Raw genomic sequence first — 20,312 nt, 5'->3', positions numbered from 1 at the left:
TCAGATATCTGAGATCCTCATCCGTTATTTGACATTGTTGTCATCTGTTAGCTGACAACCAGTACGCTTATTACTATAAATACAGTGCAATAAAACCTTCAGCAGTAAAAAGCCAGTGCTTTATCAATACACGTGTTCAGCATGTAGAAAGCCATATTTCAATCTGCTCTGTCCCTCATTCACCGCTGTGGTTTACAATCATGGTTTACACAAGCACATCACACTAGTGGGACCAATAGCAAATAGTTAAAGACAAAGTAAAATGAAAGCTGTGTGTATGTAGTCTGTTTAACTTAGTTTGTCACTTATCTTAAAATGTATCTGAGACAGCCTACCTGTGGACTGAAAATGTCTGGCCCATCAACATTTTCTGGTTTAAAATCCGGCCCAGTTGAATTTGTAATTGAACAGCCCTGCTTTAAACACTCGATTTCAACTTAAATTTACCCTGATGATTCTTTAAATAAGTGATTTGTGTTTGGCTGCACAACATGAGTTAGTGATGATGGAGCCACTGGTGGAGCTGGCAGAGTTTAAGAGGTGAAGTCACTACATCTTTATTGAAGTAGCAGCACGTTGTCAATGACATTTATGAGAGCTGTTTTTCACTTTTGTATTTTCCAGTCTTTAACCTGCATCCTGTTGGGATCAGCACAATAACACAATGACAAAGTCACTCTACTCAGTTTAGGGCAAAGCTCATTGATCAGGACATAGTAATGTTGAGCTACACATTTAACACCTGAACACATCGGATTGTATTATTAATGATTTTTATCTACATCATTTATTCTTCATTCAGACTGAGTTACTGCAGTTTGTCAGAGATCAGCTGTGTTTCATTGGCCTCAGCTCTGAAGTCCAACCCCTCCCATCTGAGAGAGCTGGACCTGAGCTACAACAACCTGCAGAATTCAGATGTGAAGCTGCTGTGTGATCAGAAGGAGAGTCCACACTGTAAACTGGAGACTCTGAGGTCAGTAGAGGGTTGGAGTGGGTCCATGCTGGTTTCAGCAGTATTATATTAAACACAGTTAGTATCAGAGCAAAGATCCAGTACTTCCTGTAAACCTCAGACCTTCTCAGTGGCTCAAAGAGGGGAATGGTGACAGTCTTCAGGAGAGGACAGAGAGACAGACAGAGAGAACAGTCAGCCAATCAGATCAGAGAGAAGCTTGTTGAGATCATGGGCTCTAGTTTTGCAAACCGGGCGAGGCGGGGGCGCAGCGCACCTGCGCTTTGCCAACTGGGTGTGGCCAGGCAGATTTTGCAAGTTTGGCACACCGTGCACTCTGGCACAGTGTAGAAGCGAAAATCGGTGCCTTGAAGTGGGCCAGATGGCTCCCGACCTCGTCTTCTACTTCTCCTGCAGATTGTCCTCTGAGTTGATTTAGTATCTTAGGTTCAGTTGGCTGACACTTAGAGAAACACTAGAGTCAAAGAGAATCTGGTGCAATCGAGTTTAATGCGTTCACAAGCATCAACACATACAACTCTATGAGTCAGGCTCTGGAGCAAGACTGAAGTTTCACTCTCTGCGCTCTTCCTTTTATGCTGGTGAAGATTCGAGAGAATCTCCAACCTTTTCCTTTAATCCTTCCCACCTAAGCCCAAACCTACTGGTGGCAGCTCTTTTTCTTTTTAGCCCTTTTCCATCTGGTCCAAATCTATTGGTGGTAGGCCCCTTGGGCCCTTGTCCAAACATGACCTAGGCCTGGAAATCCCCAAATTCTCCCACCATTAGGTTCGGGGCTGGTTTCACTTTATTTTTTAAAAATATATGAAACCTGGGGACTTTCTCTATACTGTCCCCTGTGCTTTCATGCAATGTGAACTTTTAGAGTGTGTGTTATTATTAAACAGTACATGGTGTGGTATATGTGTGCTCTTCAGTGTGAATACATAACCTTGTGTTCTGAATACATAGACTTGTATAACATTGTTTAATCACACATAAATGCATAACAAACAGTTTTATAGGAACTTATACATAAAACATTGTTATATGAACTTTTACTCTTAATCAACTTATGCAGTATAACACCTTTACCTGATTAAAGATTAAATCTTACACTACATTCCCCCCTTTGGGGCTACATAGTCCCATACCACTTAGCTATGATCAGTAAATATCACACATAAACCAACTCCAGTGTGCCTTCTGCTAACTAATCACACTGCGTGAGCATTATGCAATAATGATTTGCATGATTGCATGCATGATTATTTTATAATGGCCTTCTTATATATTGGTCACAGTTGACAAAATACATGTCACTCTTAGCCAGTATTACTGTCTGGTTGTTGTCCATCAGACACATAAGCAGATGTGCCCACCATCCTCAGGCGCCGATAGAACGCCACCTGGTCCCTCAGCATTCCAACCTCCTGTTGTAAGGCTTGATATCTGACCAGTTGTTGTTGTAAGGCATCCCTAGCCTGGGTCAGCTCCAGGACTTGGTTACGCAGGTCACGTGTCTCCTGTTCAGTTAGCCGCATGTGTTCCCTCTGCAGCCGTTTGTTTTCAACCTTTCTGATTTTGTAGGAGGCAAAGTGGATTCTGCGGAGTCTCTTCCGCAGTATTTGGGGGTAACTGCGCACAAGTCGGCGGAATGGGCCTGCGGGAACAGGATGGAGCTGGGTGCGCAGTTCTTTTTCCAAGTCCAAATGCCTTTTCATAGTTGGCACTCCATCAGGCAGGCTCCAGAGACGACTTTCCACGTATTCTGGACACACCCCGTACTCCTGTTCCAAGACCTCATGTGTTTCTTGTGATAGGGCCTGTACTGACAGGTGACCCTCACTGTGGGATTCCTGGTATGCCTGTGTGAGTTGCATTATAGGCGGTGGGCTGGTAGGTGAGTAGGATGGCAATGGTCCAATATCATCCTCTGACGATGACGATGGATCAGGGGAGTGCAATGACAGCAACCTAGTGCGGGCACTGTCCTTAAGGTTTCTTTTTTTAGGTGGTGCCTGTGCTGTGGTGGTTGTCTGAACCTTTAATGTGGTTTGCACCAGGTACTGGGAACACTGCAGGCCTGGATTCACATCCCCCTGGCTTCCTTCTCGGCTGGGACCCGCCTGGACTTTGCCATCCGGATTAGTGTTACTGGTGATTGGGTTGGGCACCTCTTGGTGGGCCCCACTCTGACTGGGGGCTTCGACCGGGTCCGGGATCTCTTGCAATATGTAGCAGAGCAGGGAATTGGTGGGAGGTTGGGTTGGTGGCTGAATTGATGGCTGGGGTTGAGCGTAGAGCTGCTACAGCATCATCTGGGGAGCGCCTCCGCTGGGGGTAGAGGCCGGTGCAGGACAGCTGGCCATCGGACAGGGTAACCCTGGGTGGAACAGTGGAGGTGGAGATTGTGGATATGGCGGAGGAGGCTGGTTTGGCACATTTGGCCCCTGCTGTTGGCACTGGAACCCAGGGTGGCCCCCCGGGTTCTGCTGGTATGGATATGGGGTTCTCCAGTTCTCAGCCATATTCTGCACCTATCTTAAGGTTGTAAAGGACGTCTTTGATGCACTTCACCTTTTGGTTTGTCTACCTCTCCCTTCAGCACTTAATTCTATGCCATGCCTCGTGGCATTATCTCATATTGGTTTCTGACATAACGCCCTGTGATCTGGTCTTGATCCTTTGGAACCTTTCCCTGAGAGCCACTCATGTCTTCATATGGCTCTGCACCTTCGGTGGGTCGTAGACCTTGGTCTATTATGACAAACTGTCCCATGTGGGTTTCCATGGCCTTTCTGAACACTAACCGCTCTAAGGGAATAACACAACAAGCTACTATAAGAAGGGTCAACACAATAAGTCCCAACAGCACTCCTATCATTCGTAAAATCTTCCCAGGGGATAGTTTTGCTAGCCAATCCCAAATTGAGGAAATCCTAGTGTTCCAATTTGAGTGCTGCACATGTTGGTCTCTTAATGTACGTATGTTGTCTAAGGCTCGGGTTAAGTTGCCATCCTCCCCTGTGTGCATGGGGATGACAGTGCAACAATCTTCTCCTATCACATCACAGGCCCCTTGGTCTTGAGCAAGCATCGTCTCGATAATGAGCCTGTTTTGCACCGTCATCAAGGATGTGGCATGCAGTTGCTCACTTACTCCTTGTAAAGCTTCTATGGTCCAGTTTACAAATCTTTGCTGATTATACCACAAATAATTTACCCAGCGGCGTTCTATGTACTGAGCGTTCACAAAGTATCCACCAAGGGGCACGGAACCCCATCCTCTGGCCCACGATATCCAGTCCTCTGATATAGCCTGATGCCCCTCGGCATCCCGTACGGTACCTGATCATATGTAATGTATATGTTACCATCCTCCTTCCAGAGGTGTGTTTGAGTGTCAGTCGATCTACGAGACCTGTGTGAAGTACTGTTATTTAGACTGTTGTTTAGACTTATTATCATAATTTGTCCCGTTAGCATTACTGGGGCACAGATTCCTGTCAAATTTGCTGGTAGTACAGCTTGTACCTGGCGATCGCTCTCACACATCCAAAATATGTCTGCCAATAGCTCTGTGCCGTTACTAAGATCACCAATCCCTACCCAAGCGGCATTTGTACAATTGCCTGACCATATAGTTGAATTCTTTGAAGCACCGCTGATTACCTGTTCACACTGAATTTTGGCTTCTTCAGTGGTATTACATATCTTTTCCGCCTGCAGGATGTAGGAACTCCGTCATTCGTGATATTTTCATACCTGCACTGGATCAGCTCCTCTGCCTCTTTGGAGGTGTTGAGGGAGGTGGAATTGTCTAGCACGCTTTCTATCCCATCTCCTTGTGCTATACAAAATGGGAATACAGTATCTCGTGCCAAATGCACTACTGGAGACACTTGATACTCCTGTTTGATTGGTTCAGGGGCGCCTTTAGGACTTACAGGACAAATTGCAGTGTTATTAGTGTGCTTCCCTCTCCCTGCTGCCATCCACATGGTACACTGTGTAAAACAGAAAAATGTGCGTGCGCATTCCTCTATGTCTGGGAGAGGCCTGACCCTGGGTAAGCCCCTCTTCCTGTGCTATACATGCTATACATGAGCTATTGGTGACTTGTTTAGCGGAGTATTCTAGCCATTGATAGAATTAATTGGACTTCCAAGTAGTTGTTCTTATTACCTCTACTCTCCGTTCCCTCACATCCCTTGATTTTCTCTGGGGCACTGGATCCAACTGGAGCCACTGGCGGGCTACCTTTATAGGTATGCTGCGCCCTGTGTCTATGTCGGTGCAACCTCTGGTGTCACACCTAACTCTTGCTGTCACCCTACCTTCTGCACTACAGCGTGGTCCTATGGACTGGCCATGCAACCTAATGTTTCCTGGACCCTCCACCAATATATCGTTGTAAGTATGCGATTTATAATAGGTTAATTAAGTACTATCTCTCTGTATGGTATCTTGCCCTGCTTTGCGGCTATGGTCCCTAGTGCCACTGCACACTTGCCTACTTGCTCCTGGCTCTGTCCACCTTGCTCTGCTCCTTCACTTTGTTTCACTCCTGCCAGGATGAGCAATAGGGTTAGTAATACTGCCGCTATTATACCTAATCTAACTCCTCCCCCAGTATTATCTGAGCCTTCAGGCCTTCCCTGGTCTGGTCTACCGAGGGGCTGGTCCCTCTCTGGAGCCTGTGTCTCCTCTGTCTGCGTTGCCTGTGTCTGCGTCTGACCCCTCTGTGTCTCTTGCCTCGCCTGTTCCTGAGCTGCTGCTTTCTGGGCTGCTGCTTTCTGAGCTGCTGCTCTCTTCTCCTTCTCTTCCTTCTGCCTCTGCTCCCTCTGCTCTCTCTGTTCTTTCTGTGCTTGGGCCCTCATCACCGTCCCTGCGGCCATCAGATGACGACTCATGAGGTTCATCGCCAGCCACTGTGGACGGGGTGCCTCCCTCCGAGGTACTCTCTGATGACACCCTCTCTGGCAGCGACCCACTGCTGTCACTCCGAACTCTGCCCCGGTCCCGTCTGAGCGCCAAGCGTGCTGACCTCCTGGTCCCCTGTTCCTGCAGGGAGGCATCACCTTCCCCCTCTGGATGACCCTCTACTTCCCTTGGGGCGGCTTCGCCCTCCCCTTGTGGATCTGGGGGAGCTGCTCTCTGCCTGGCTCTAGGCCGAGGTATAGGTCTCTCTGGGTTGTTAGGTCTGCAGCAGTGGTTAAGATGGAACCAAACGTCCTTACCTTCTACTTTCAAGGCAGTTGGTGTGGCTAATATGACCTTGTATGGACCTTCCCTTTGTGGCTGGTCCCACTTCCTTTTGAACACCTTGACGTACACCCACTCTCCAGGAAGTATTCTTTGAAGGTCCTCTGGGATTTCGACCCCTCTGTCCTCAGTGGTGGCTTTCACCTGCTGGAACACAGCCCTGTGGATACGAGTCAGACTTTGTAAGTAATCAAACATTTCACCTTGCAGCTGTTCCAGCGAGGGCCCTTCGTAGAGACCTCTCAAATATGGTATTGGCATGGGTCAATCCGTAAGCATTTCATGCGGTGTTAGATGCGTGACTCTGCTGGCTTGTGAGCGCATTGACATTAGAGCAAGCGGTAAAGCATCCACCCAATTGAGCTTATCTCCGCTATCTGCCACTATTTTAGCTATTTTGGCCTTTAAGATACCATTTGCTCTTTCTACTGCTCCCTGTGACTGGGGATGGTATACGCAGCCAAACTTTTGTTTAATTCCTAATTGCTTTAGTGTCTCTCGCACAACATTGGACACAAAGTGGCTCCCATTGTCTGATGATATAGTATCTGGCATCCCAAACCTTGGGAAGACTTCTTGACACAAAAATTTGGCAACTGTTCTGTGGTCTCATCTTGCGGTGGCTTTTGCCTCCACCCATCTACTGTATCTACATATAACCACCAAGATATACCTCATTCCTCTTGCTCTCGACTGTGTTCCCATGTCTATGTAGTCTAGCATGAGGTGTCTAAAGGGTCCGTCTGGAGGTGGTATATGTGCCAGAGGGGCTGTAAAAACTTTCCTGATGTTGTATCTTGTGCAAGTTTCACATTTGCTTAGTACTCTGTCTACTGTAGCTGCCATGAATGGTGACCACCATACTGCTTGCAATTTCCGTAGGATCTCCCCCCTTGCGCAATGGTCACTACCATTACTACTTCCAATAGCTCAAGGATGGCATCTCCATGAGTGACAGGAGTGCCGTCAGCTCTGCAAAACCCTCATTGTTTCCATATGTTAGCATGAACGTGACAAACGCCATAGGCATACGCTGAGTCTGTATATACATTTAATGACTTTCCTTCTGCTAATTTACATGCTGCTGTTAGGGCTTTTATTTCTGTGAGTTGGGCTGAGCATGGCTGAGAGAGTTTACATGATTGCAATGTGACAAAGTTCTGGCCATCGTTATCGAGTTGAACAACCCTGTAGCCGGCGTGGCTACCAGTGGCATCACGGAAACATGACCCATCAAAAAAAGATCTTCTCTAGCACGCATAAATTTGTCTGTATCATGAATACAATCATGTGGCGTAACTTCTGTTGGTAACACCAGTTTGGTGGCAGGGTTAATGATAGTACAGCACTGAATGTTGAGTTCAGGGGCTGATAGGATCACCTCATAGCCCGTGCATCTGGCTTGTGTTAAAACAAATCGTGGACTTGTCAGTAGCGCATGAAGTTGGAGGGAAGTATACAACGTCACTGGGTGTCCCATGGTCAGTGATGATGCCTTCTGAAATGCAAATACAGCTGCGGCTAGCCCCTGATAACAGGGCGGCAGCCCAGCTTCTCTGTTATCTAGCTTGGTACTGTAATATGCTAAAGGTTGCTTCCCTGTAGGTGTGTCTTGCATGAGCACAGCACAAGCAAAGCCTGATCTTTCAGCTACATATAAATGAAAAGGTTTAGCATAGTTAGAAGTCCCCAACGCTGGAGCGGATTGCATGTCTACTTTTAGAGCTTGGGCGCTCCTTCTGCTACCTCTGTCCACACCAACTGTGCTGCGTTATTGGTTTGCCCTGCTGCCCTTATCAGAGCCCTGAGTGGAGCAGTTTTGATGGCATAGTCACAAATCCACGGCCTGCTGTAGCCTGCCATGCCCAGAAAAGATAACATCTGGCCCACTGTTTGCAGTTGAGGGGCCTTGATTACTGCCTCTAACTGAGATGGTACAATACATCTTTTGTCCCCACTCAACTGTCTGCCCAAGTACTCTACAGACTGCTGGCAGAATTGCAGCTTATCTTTATTGACCTTATGCCCTCCTTGTGCTAAAGCTGTGAGCACGGCAATGGAGTCTTTTTCACATTGTTCTTTTGTGGGGCTACAGATTAACAGATTGTCTATGTACTGCAAAACTGTGCTTGGCATGTTTAAACTTGCTAAATCTTGTGTCAACATGCGGTTAAATATCGAAGGCGAATCGGAGAACCCTTGTGGAAGCCTCGAGTACGTATATTGCTGATTTTCGTACGTAAAGGCAAACAGATATTGAGAATCTGGATGTAGTGGTACACTGATAAAGGCTGAACACAAATCGATCACTGTATACCATTGGGTGTCTGGTGGAATGTTCGATAGCAACGTGTGTGGGTCTGGAACGAGTGGTACTTCGCCATCTACCACTGCATTAACTGCCCTCAAATCATGGACTAAACGGTAGTCTGTTGAATTTGGTTTTCTGATGGGAAAAATGGGTGTGTTGCAAGGGCTTTTGATTTTAACCAGCACCCCTGCTTCCACCAGACCCTTAATCGTTGGCCTGATACCGTCAATCGCATGCTGCTTGAGAGGATACTGCCTCTGATATGGTAGATTGATGTGTGGCTTTAGCTTAATGTGAACAGGTTGGGCTGATTTTATTAAGCCTACATCGGTCCTATGGGCTGTCCACAACTGGGGTGGGACCTGGTTTAGCATTTCACCATGTTCTGCGGCGACTACCATGTGTGTGGGTGTGCTTCCATCTACCATTACCTTATCTGCTACTGCTTCATCACCTACCTTGACTGAGATTCTGATAAACTGCTTATCTTTTGAGATGTGAATGTACTTGTTCTTTTTGGGTACCCACTCTTGCACCTGCAGAGCACGCTTGACCATAGGACCAAGATGATGAGACTCATAACCTTCTGCCACTAACAATGTGATGCGCGGCGTGGAATTAGGTACCTGAAACCACCCAGACAACAGAGGGAGGGAGAGAGGGAACATCCCAACATTCTTGGTAATCTACATGAGTCAGATCTTTGTCATACATGAGCGTGCAATGCAGTGGCAGAGTGGGGGTATGTGCTGTGTCATAGTGAAGTCGAATCCACACCTCCCATTCAGTCCATGCCTGTTTGAGGTGTGACTCTTCTGGTGTCAGCTGGAGCCAGTAGGCAAGTGCTTGTTGTTTTTGCGTTTTGCCCAGGGAAGCTGTGGCATCATGTTCTGTGGGGGTTCGTCCGGGAAATCCAAATACAGTCCATCTTGGCTGCACATGATTTTTGCTTTTAATGGGCATAGAATGTCTCTCCCTAATAGGTTTACTGGGGTATGAGCTGAATATAGCAAGGGCGCGCATATAACTTTGCCTGCAATTAGCATTGGAACGGGTTCCGTCAGTGGTATGACTTGTGATTTCCCAGAGAAGCCTATTGTCTTTATAGATGATGTGGAGAGGGGGAACCTAGAACCTTCTTTTCCAATGCATGAATATGTAGCTCCTGTGTCCACCATGAAAGGGTATTCATGGTCGTGGATGACAACAGGTATGATTGGTTCATGTTGTGACTGCAGTGATATTGCTGGTGACATTAGTTCCCCCTCAGGCTTCTTCGGGCACCCCTACCAGGGGCGTCCCTGCTCCGTGTTGGGCCAGTTTTGTGCTGGACCGTCCCATGGATTACTAGGGCAGTGGGCCCGTATATGGCCTGGTTGACCACACCCCCAGCACAGGTTATCAGGTGGAGCTGGGTTGGCTCCTGGATAACCTGTACCCATGTCTGGCGGGCCTGGTTACTGGTTGGGCGCGGTTTGCTGGAACACGTGCTGGTTTCCTGGTATGTTGTTTGGCCTCCCTTCCAGCCTCCTCGAAACGTTGTATCTCCTCTGGGTCCACCTCGGCCCCGCCCCCTTGGGGGCCGCTGGTTGCCTCCGCCTCTTGGTGCCTGCTGCTGGTAATAGTAATGGTGATGCGTGGTATTGGCAGAATTGTCATTTCCTGCTGTGTTTGGGTCTGTGGTTGCAGAGGCACTTGGGGCTGGACGGCCTGGGGAGCTGTTTGGTTTGCCATTACCATGGGGGCCTGAACTTTAGTTTTTTCTTTCTCTTTTTCCTTTTTGACCAGCTTACTTAGCTCTCCCAGCTGCAGCTGCGTCAGCTTGTTGGCTAGCTGTTTGCTATCCTCTTCCATTTTCTTTTTATCTTTTCTGTAGAGCTCCACATGATGGATAGTGTTCTGAAAACAGTGGCCAATCCATCTTCATCGGTCCTACCACACCTTCCAGGCGTCGCTGTACATCCCCCGGCATGGCTTTTTTAACCATCATTTTGAACAGGCTCATCGTTTTATTAGCATTCCATGCTTCCCCTGTTTCTTCCTTCCACCTTTTCTGGAAGCTGTGTAGGAACTTGAGGGACACTCATCCTCCCCCATGGTCTCTCCTTCCACCTTGGATGGGTCTCTCTTTGCTGGGTAGTGTGCTCTCAGTTGCTGCCACACCCGGGAACAGTAGTCTCCAAAACTCACCCCATCGTGTACATTGGTTCCAATGGCTGTTCCTAAGTGAGCTTCCGTGAATATCTCCTTGGTGGTTTGTTTTCCTGCCACATAGGTGAGTATAGCTTTAATATCTCCTACAGCCAACTGTATACCAGCTGTGGTTTCTTCTAAAGCCATGATCCATTTATCAGCTCCATCTGTGAGCACTGGTAGACGCTCTGTCAGGCCTATCATGTCCATGAAGGGCCAGGGCTCGTACTGCTTTCTTCCACCAGTTTTTGTTATAATGGGGCACATGGAACCTTCTCTCTCTTCATCTGACAGGTCCATCAGTTGATCACCTACTGTTTTCCCGTTTCTTAGTGTCATGCCAACTTGGTTTTAGCTTCTTCTGTCTGTTTTCTGTCCTTTGTCAGTGGCCTGTGCTTCCTCTGACTGTGCTCTATCGGTCTCCATAGTGCCTTGGAGTGTCAGAGTGATATGCTCTGTTGTGGGGCTAACTTGGGGTTCCCTCTGTCTCTGCTGGGAGGCTCCATCCTCCTCCAGCTGCTCTTTTAATTTCTCCAATTCCTGAGCCATGCGCTGTACTCTATCTTCAGCTCTTCGAGCCACCCCTTCCAACTGCTGAAGTAGCTGTATGTCTTGAGTACCCCCCGGTGAAGCTCCCCTTGGGGCACCTTCCTCGGGACCCCCGCACCCATTGGATGATTCATTTTTCATTTTCTGACCTGGGTGAGATGTGGGGTCGATGGCGGCCACCTGTTGACGCTCTTTGTCCTGGCGCCTTTGAAGGCGCTCCGCCTCATTCCAACCATTCTTGCAACTGTTGTTCCATCAGGGCACTCAGGGGTCTGGATTGTGACACTGGCTCCTCCTCATTCCTCCGTGATACTGCCGTGGGGGACCTGGATTCCCCAAAGAGGAGGCTCGAGCAGCTTGAATGGTGAGAAGACTTTTTCATAGGAAGGCTCGCGTAGCTTGAATGGAGGGACTCGTATCCGTCCTCCCGCCTCGGCTTCTCATTCCTTTTGTGCAATCGCCTCTCCCTGGGGGGAGAGTCTTCCACACTGGCGAGATCTGTCATTTCCAGGTTGGTTGCTCAGCATCTCTTCCCTTTTTGCCCTTATGTGCCTTGGTGTATAATTCAAAGTCAGTGGCTTCTGTGTCCCCGTCATCATCCGACAATCCGTCAGTACTGTCCGTCTCTGAGGGAAGCGCTGTTTCCAGTGGTAGCTTTTTCCGTGGTTCCTGCTGTTTCTTTTTCTTCACCTCTTGCTTAGTATTTTTAGTTAAGGTCGCTGTGAATTTCCCTTGTAATCGACCCTCCATCTCCATGGCTTTTGCATCTCTTAGTGGATATTGTCCTATTGTTGGCTGTGTTGGCTCCTGTGGGTATGGGGGCGGTGGTGGTGTGGGTAGGGGTGGTGCTGTAGGCATCACGGGAGCTGTAGGTGTCACTTCTTCCTGATCCTGGTGTTCTTTTTTCTTTTCCTCCAGCTGCACCATCTGTCTTCTTCCTCCTGCTTGTCTGAACCATCCTAGCACTTCCCTCTCCTTAGCTCTTTTGTTCTTTATCTTATAGCTGGCTTTGATGTCTTTAGCTTCAATGTGTCTTAATTCTGACTCTACTTCATCACAGCATGCTCGATTGAAAGTACCTTCCATAGGCCAACGATTTTTTCCTGATGTTCTTTTGTGCCATTTGCTCACACATCATTTAATGCGTTTCACTCGACTTGGGTGTTGCTGCATTACTACCTCCACTGGGGTTAAGACCCCTTTTTCCATCTTTCCCTGGTTGGCTCCCATGAAGCCTTGTTTGGCTTCGCTAATTCTTGGGATCTCTGGCTGTTCGTCTGTTTCTTTTGTACGTATTAGTACTATGATTTTCCCTACTGTTATGGCAGTTTTATATTTCTTTTCTCTATATGGGTTGTACTCTAATTTGTGTGACCTGTCCCTTGGGGAACCTGGGTTAAACACCCAAATTTACCTGTTTCCCACTCAACTTTTCTGGGCACGACAACAATCTGCAGCCGTGGAGCGTATCTCACTCCTCTTGGCCTCGTATACTTATATGGTGCAGAGGAAGTGAAGCTACTGGTCTGTTCTTATAATTATCACACAAGCTCTGCAATAGAGGATTTAGTGAGTAAGGGACCCACAGTCTGCGCAAAATCTTTTCCCACGGGGCACCTGGAAACTCTTCTTTTACTCTTTTCAAGTTGATGAATTTAGTGATTTGCCAGAGCTTCTGTTTAATTTCTTGCTCGTCCTGCCAATGCTCAGCCCCTTCAGTTATCTACGTAGGTTCTTTCCAACCAAAAGTGTGTGCGTATCCCTCTGTACTCTACAGGACCCTCTGTACTGTAGTGTTCTTCTATGACCTCATCTCCACTATCGTCTCCCACTTCCATCTATTTTAGGTACTCCCTTTTTCCTTTCTGTCTGATCTCACCTCATTGAAGTTTATTACAATGGTGAAGCTTATGTGCTTGATTTATTGGTTAGGTCTTTTCTACTGTTTGTATGCCTCACCCCCTCCTTATGTCTGTTAGGTCAGTCGTCTAGTAATTTATCAGTCTTTTTACATTTACTTTTTATTCATCACTTTACTGTATTTACAACTACTGTTCACATCTTTATTTCACACTTTACTGTATTTACAACAATCTTTATATGTTACACTTAGGTATGTTACAACTTTATACACTGATCGATCTGCTGACTGTTCTCTTTTATTGTTTAACTCTTTGGCATTCTGCCCGTTCAGTCCTGTCCTCCCTACACACCACTCCTGCCCTTGTTGGAATGGAATATTGGCAAGGTCGACAGCGGTATCCGCAGATATGCTCTCATGTACTTAGCTCTTTATTTTCTCTTCTATTTATTTGGCATTCCGCCTGCGCGGACCTGCCGTCTGACACAACACCCCCGCCTCTACAGGCTTAAAGGGGTGCCAGCAAGATAGGCAGCGATAACCACGGATATGCTTCACTTATCTCTTTTCTCTTTATTTACTCTGTTTCTTTCCTCTTTTACCGGTTCTTTTTCTCTTCCCTGTATAACTCTTACAGGTTTCTTCTACACTTGTGCACTTCTTATTTTTGTTTGTCTTCTTAATACTTTAAATACTCTAACTATCTCTTCTTACCTTGGTTACCATACATTTAACACACACACATACACTCTTTCCGCTCCAAGATCACACTTATTGCACCAGACTCGACCGTCTCCAGTGATGTCAGTTGTATCTCAATAATGCCCTTAATTAGTTCCTTAATCAATCAGCACACCACAATTAGGTTCTTTAGAGGAGGGAAATTTGCCAAATACCTTTGACCTGGGTGGCCCCAGCACTGCACCCCAGACACACCTGGTTTAGGCAGAAAAAAGCTCTGCTTACCATATTTTGGTGGCCACCTGTATGTCTGGCGTGCAGCCCACTGCTCCGGTCTCCAGTTCTGACTTCCCCTCTCTCCTGGCTGGCTCGCCACTTGTAGAAGTGAAAATCGGTGCCTGGAAGTGGGCCAGATGGCTCCCGACCTCGTCTTCTACTTCTCCTGCAGATTGTCCTCTGAGTTGATTTAGTATCTTAGGTTCAGTTGGCTGACACTTAGAGAAACACTAGAGTCAAAGAATCAGAAGTCAGAAGAATCTGGTGCAGTCGAGTTTAATGTATTCACAAGCATCAACACATACAACTCTATGAGTCAGGCTCCAGAGCAAGACTGAAGTTTCACTCTCTGCTCTTCCTTTTATGCTGGTGAAGATTCGAGAGAATCTCCACCCTTTTCCTTTAATCCTTCCCACCTAAGCCCAAACCTACTGGTGGCAGCTCTTTTTCTTTTTAGTCCTTTTCCATCTGGTCCAAATCTATTGGTGGCAGGCCCCTTGGGCCCTTGTCCAAACATGACCTAGGCCTGGAAATCCCCAAATTCTCCCACCATTAGGTTCGGGGCTGGTTTCACTTTATTTTTTAAAAATATATGAAACCTGGGGACTTTCTCTATACTGTCCCCTGTGCTTTCATGTAATGTGAACTCAAATGAGCCCCTCTCCTTGCCCTTAAATGCGCCGTGCGACGGCGTAATGAGAGTTTACTCAATTTGCCATGGCAGAAGAGAGCAGCAGCATCAGACGGCCAAACTTCTCTCAGGAGGAAATTGATGTTTTGGTCCGGGAGGTCCAAGCTCGCAGTGTCTGAATATACAGAACTGCGAGCAGACCTCCACGGGCTGATGATGCAAAGGTAGCCTGGGAGGAGGTCACCACAATTGTAAATCAGTGTTGCGTTTCTCCCGTGCGCGCGTGCGCTCTCTCTTTCTCTCTCGCAGTCTCACTCTGTTTCTTTTCTTTTGACTTTTCTAAGATGACAGATGCTGAATATATACTCCCTATCTGATGCAGTGGCTGTTTGTGGTTGGCTGAGAGGGATGTGAACTCATTATTTTGCAGCTGTGTTAATCAAATCAGGTTGGGTTTCCATTACACGTGCCAAACGTGCAACGGTGCCAATCCCCTTTGATCTGACATCAGATGTGACGGGACAGTCGATATAGAGATACATTTATGTGCTGACTGCAGATAGTTGCATTGAATAGTGTTTTTTTTTTGGGTATTTATTGCATTATTAATGTGCCTGATATTCTGGAAACCTGCCTGTGAGGTTTTGGTGACGTGTGCGCACTGTCCGCCAGTCAGCCAAACTTCGGCTTACACCGGTTGCGCTCCGCCTGCGCTGACAGTAGACGTGGTTTCAGTTGGCGAGCTTTTAGCGGACCTTCAGGGAAGCCTTTTGGCACGAAACTGTCAACCGCCAAGCCGCCAAGCTGGATCTGTCGACACCTCCCCCTGCTGCACCGCCACACCCATCTCAGCGCACCTTGGTCTGCCAAACTACCAAACTGAGCGCGCCTGCGCCACATACAGGTTGCACTGCTCGAAACTAGCTCTAGCTCGCCACCCTGCGCCACCTGCGCTGCGCTGGGAAACTAGAGCCCCATGCGTTTAAGTTGATGTGAAGACGACTGTTGTTGTGTTCATGTCTACAGGAAGTGAAGCTGGATTACAGCTGACAGCATCACAACATGTATAGAGACAGCTGTCCTCCTTCATCAAACTGTCACACCATCAAATCTGACCTTGATAACAGGGGACCTGTTATGCTTTCCTGTTTCTGTGTGTGTGTGTGTGTATGTGTGTGTGTGTGTGTGTCTGTTATAGCCTATAGTGTTACAATGAAGGATGTTTGTATTTGTTCTTCATTCAGTCATTTGTTCTAACAGACTGAATGTCCACTTTTCATGTCCCGTCCGGGGCATCCGGGGCGTCTGGGTTTTTTTTTTATAAACTGATGATAATATCCGGTTTTCCGTGTGTTTGGGTTTGTGTGTGTGTTAGAGTGCGGCACGGGCAGCATATTTCTGCCGAATCCGAACTGAGCCCGACATTATTTAATGACCAAAGCACTGAGTTTGTGTCACACAGTTGTTATGGTTACAGGCTATTTACAGGCCGGGCGTGCTCAGCGGAGAGGGAGACCTCCGTGTTTGAGACGGGAGCGGGAGGCGGGAGGCGGGAGGTCCGACGCTTCCAGCGAGAGGAGAGGGAGAAATAAAACAAAATAAGATAAAATAGGAAAAACCTGTCTCCCTCTTTTATTTTATTTTCAGCGTTTAATCAAGGCGGAGGCGGGCGGCTGGAGGTCCGAGACTTCCAGCAAGGCGAGAGGTAGAAACAAACAGCCACTGTGTGTCTGTGTGTTATGTTCAGGTGTTGTCACGTAAATAACAGTGCCCAAGCAATAAACAGGAAAGACAATAGGATTTTATTTAGTTTTACACTACATTTTCACTGAAAGCTGACCAAATCCGACCCGAGCACGAATACAATTTATAGCTACATTTTTGACCAAACCCGGCTGACCTGTCGGGTACCGTCGGGCTTGGATCGCCACACTCCACTGTGTGTATGTGTCCCTATTGGGGCCTATCTGAATTTCTGTCTTTGAGAGACATTATTTTGTTATATTACTGAATTTTCTATCCATAAATATAAATTTTAAATATATTAAAATGATAAGGCATCTTTGAGTAAGCTACAGTATCATTTAAGTTGGCTATGTAGTGGCTGGCAGTGTCCTCTTTTTGAAATCAAAATATGATCACCCTAAGTGAATCCCTCTGTTTGTGCAGCCATGATGCGTTCAGGACTCTCAGCAGTTTATTTACACTGTGTACTTGAGTGAAATCTGCAGAGTAAACAGACTTGATGCCCAAAGTCTCTACAGGTCTGTGAGCTTCCAGCTCAGTGTGTTCACTCCAACACGTTAACATGAGAGCTGGAAGGAAGCCGACTATGCTACACAGCCGCTCCACTCTGCTCTGAACAGGAAGTCCCTACTGGTCTTTATACTGGATGTGCTGCATCACTGACTGACAGCTGGTTTATAACTTCTCTTGTCTTCTTCTCTCATCAGATGGAAGCCATCTGCAGTTTGATAAAAAAGGACGGTGAACGTGTTGAGAGGATCAGCTGTGTCCTGATGATCCAGAGGGAGACTCTGACTGGACCATGTTACTGGGAGGTAGATTGGAGAGGAGAGCTTCATCCAGCAGTGACTGACAGGAATCACAGGTGAAGATGACTCTCAGTGCTGCAGCCTGAACTGCTCTGAGATCAGCTCCACTGTCAGACACAATGTGAAGTCCACCATCATCGCTGTGTGTTCCTCTGGATCTGACAGTGTCATCATCAGTGTGTCAATGACTGCTCTGTCCTCCTCCACTGAAACTCCTCCACTCCTCCTGCTCTGCACTCAACAACCACCTCCTCCACCCTCCACCTGGACGTCACCTGAATCTGACTGCAGATTTTTACTCTTAATGACAACATGGGGTCGGACTGGGAACAAAATTCGGCCCTGGCATTTTTCATCTGGACGTTCCACCTTTTGCAGTTTTCTCCTTTAACAATTTCATTTATATTTTAGACTCAGCTCTGCTCTTTCTGTCTTTATTCCATTTGTTTCTTTCTGCTTCACTTCTGACACCACATGGACAGAACCACTTAAACGGGGTGGGGAGAGATGACAACAGTCCGTACCACTGCACCTGCCTTTCAGAATAGGTAGTGTGCTTTGGAGCCGTGTAACCTCTGATCAGATGAGCTGTTCCAACATCAAGTCAGCCAAAACCAGCAGGTCCATTTATTCCCTACAATGTTTTTCCCCACTTTGCTGGTGGTCCAGTTCATTTGGCGTTTGCCAGAATTGCCAGATTACCAGTCCGAGCCTGTCTCCACCCTGTTAGTCTGGCTCTCTGGATGTGGACTGTGGCTATCAGCCTGCCATGGGGCCGCTGATTACAGCCGTCATTCTCCCTTCCTTTAACTATCTGCGTGTTAGTGTTTCCAAATCCCCTTCACTACAGGAAACAACAACAACCAGCGAGCTAACAACTTACACACTGAAGATGGCGAGTTGTGTCAAAGATTTGGATCGTGCAATAAGGCGTGTCTGCTTTCTTGTTTCAGGGAATTGTTTTAAAAATCTACAACAAATCAAACAACTTGTGAACGCACCTCAGAAAAGCCCCGACTCCGTCTTGCAGGACTATCATGCCTGATGTCGATCTGTTTTCGGTCTCGGCCAGTCAGAGTTGATATGTCACATCTTGTAACTCTGGTAGCAGCATGCTCCAGTCACCGTGACTTAACTAATGTACCGACCGGTTCCACTTCACAGGAGCTTCTGTGTTACTGTTGTCATGACGATCTGCTGGAGCCACATACAGCAAATCATCTGTGGTTTTAACCGCTGAGCTCCTCTAGAGCTGAATATCATCAGGCTTCACCTCCACAGCTCTTATTCTTATTCTTGTCTTTATTCTGTGGATGTATATATTGTAGTAACCGTTATAGCACAATACATATTTTATATTTCTGAATGTAACAGTAGTTTATACAGTGTAATGTAGCACAGTGCACATATCTGTATATTTTTACACACTCACAGACTCAGCACACTGAAGATATTTTATTCTTACTATCTTAAGTACTAGTGTTAAACATTGTTCTATTTTATTGAATTGTATTACTTTATATTCACATGCTTCTATTTCATACTCCTATTTTTACTGATAATTCTTTAGTCTTTACATCAGAGTGGCTGTAACGAATCACACTTTCTCCTCGGGGATCAATAAAGTATTTCTGATTCTGAAAGTTGAATCACACAGTGACATACGACCGTTAATAAGGATCGGAGGCCCCACGTTATGATATTATCAATACGTAATATTATTGCCATTTTAAACGTTTTGCGATATGCTGAGTATTATGATAACATATACTTGTATTTATTTTCAACTGCAAATGATGTCCCCAAAGAAAAACTGTCAACAGCAGAATGATCTAATAATATGCATCCTGGGCTTAGCTCCGCCCAGGACGACTGTGATTGGTTTAAAGAAACAAAAACAATCCAGAGTGTTTTCCTCCCATATATATATATCAGAAACATAATGGATGATTGCAGACCTTTCTCTGGTGCTGACACAGCGCTGTGGAGATAGAGCTGGCTCTGTGAGACTGCCACACTGTGGAAAGATGGAGAACTGATGTTCATTTTCTTGTTCTCCTGTATCTCAGAGGTTGATGTCAGAATGCACAAGTCTGCATGTGCATTGAATCATTCTCATCAGAGTCAGATTATATTTCTGTAAACATCTTCTTTATTCTTCTGTGTGTTCAGGTTATTTCATATGAGTCATTATATTCTGTAACTGACTGCAGCAGACACCAGTGTGTTGACACAATAAATCAATGGAGACAAAATGTTTTTAAGCCACCTCAAGAAATCAAAATCAGTTTACACTATGTTTAGAATATTTTCACTGCATTTACATTTTTGGTTTCATGATGGTGAACCCACATTTTGACATCAGAACACTCTTACATATTTCCAGTGGTGAAAGTGTTCAGATCTTTACTTTAAAAATACTCCATCACTGGTTCTTTATTCAAAGTGTTACTGCTTGGTAAAAGTACAAAAGTATCAGCATCAAAATACACTTAAAGTACCAAAAGTTAAAGTGCTCATTATGCAGAATGGTCCATTTATATTATGGATTATAATTATTGATGCATTCATGTGTTCATCACTTTAATGTTGCAGCTGGTAAAGATGGAGCTCATTTTAATGACTTTATAAACTGCTGCGTAGTTTAATCTATAATAACATCATTTATTAGTTGATGGTATTTTGTATTAAGAATCTACAAAGTAACTGAAGTTATCAAATAAATATAGTGGAGTAAAAAGTCCAGTATTTCCCTCTGAGATGTAGTGGAATAAAAAGTGGCCTATAAAGTATCAGAAAATGGAAATACTCAAGTAAAGTAGGCGACAAGTAGTGATGAGCAAATGAAGCCTCATGAAGCTTTGTCTTTATCTTCTGAGCCCACTAGATGGCGCTCTCTGTTCAACAAAGGGTTACAGGTACACTGGACTGTCTGTCCTTGAGCTGTTTTCTTTAAAGCAAGAGCGCCATCTAGTGGGCTCAGAAAATAAATCATTCCATTTCAAAAACTCCTAACTTCTCTATCTGGACAA

At 46.1% G+C, this 20,312-nt stretch overlaps 1 pseudogene; it reads left to right on the top strand.

The window, feature by feature from the left end:
• Nucleotides 1-20,305, top strand: part of LOC125884448 (NLR family CARD domain-containing protein 3-like) — a 52,709-nt pseudogene extending 32,404 nt beyond the window's left edge.
• Nucleotides 20,306-20,312: the final 7 nt, after the last annotated feature.

The sequence above is a fragment of the Epinephelus fuscoguttatus genome, linkage group LG23 (assembly GCF_011397635.1).
Source record: "Epinephelus fuscoguttatus linkage group LG23, E.fuscoguttatus.final_Chr_v1".
In the NCBI taxonomy this organism is placed as follows: Eukaryota; Metazoa; Chordata; class Actinopteri; order Perciformes; family Serranidae; genus Epinephelus; species Epinephelus fuscoguttatus.
The sequence above is the reverse complement of the archived record's forward strand: the minus strand, read 5'-3'. Positions and strand labels throughout refer to the sequence as shown.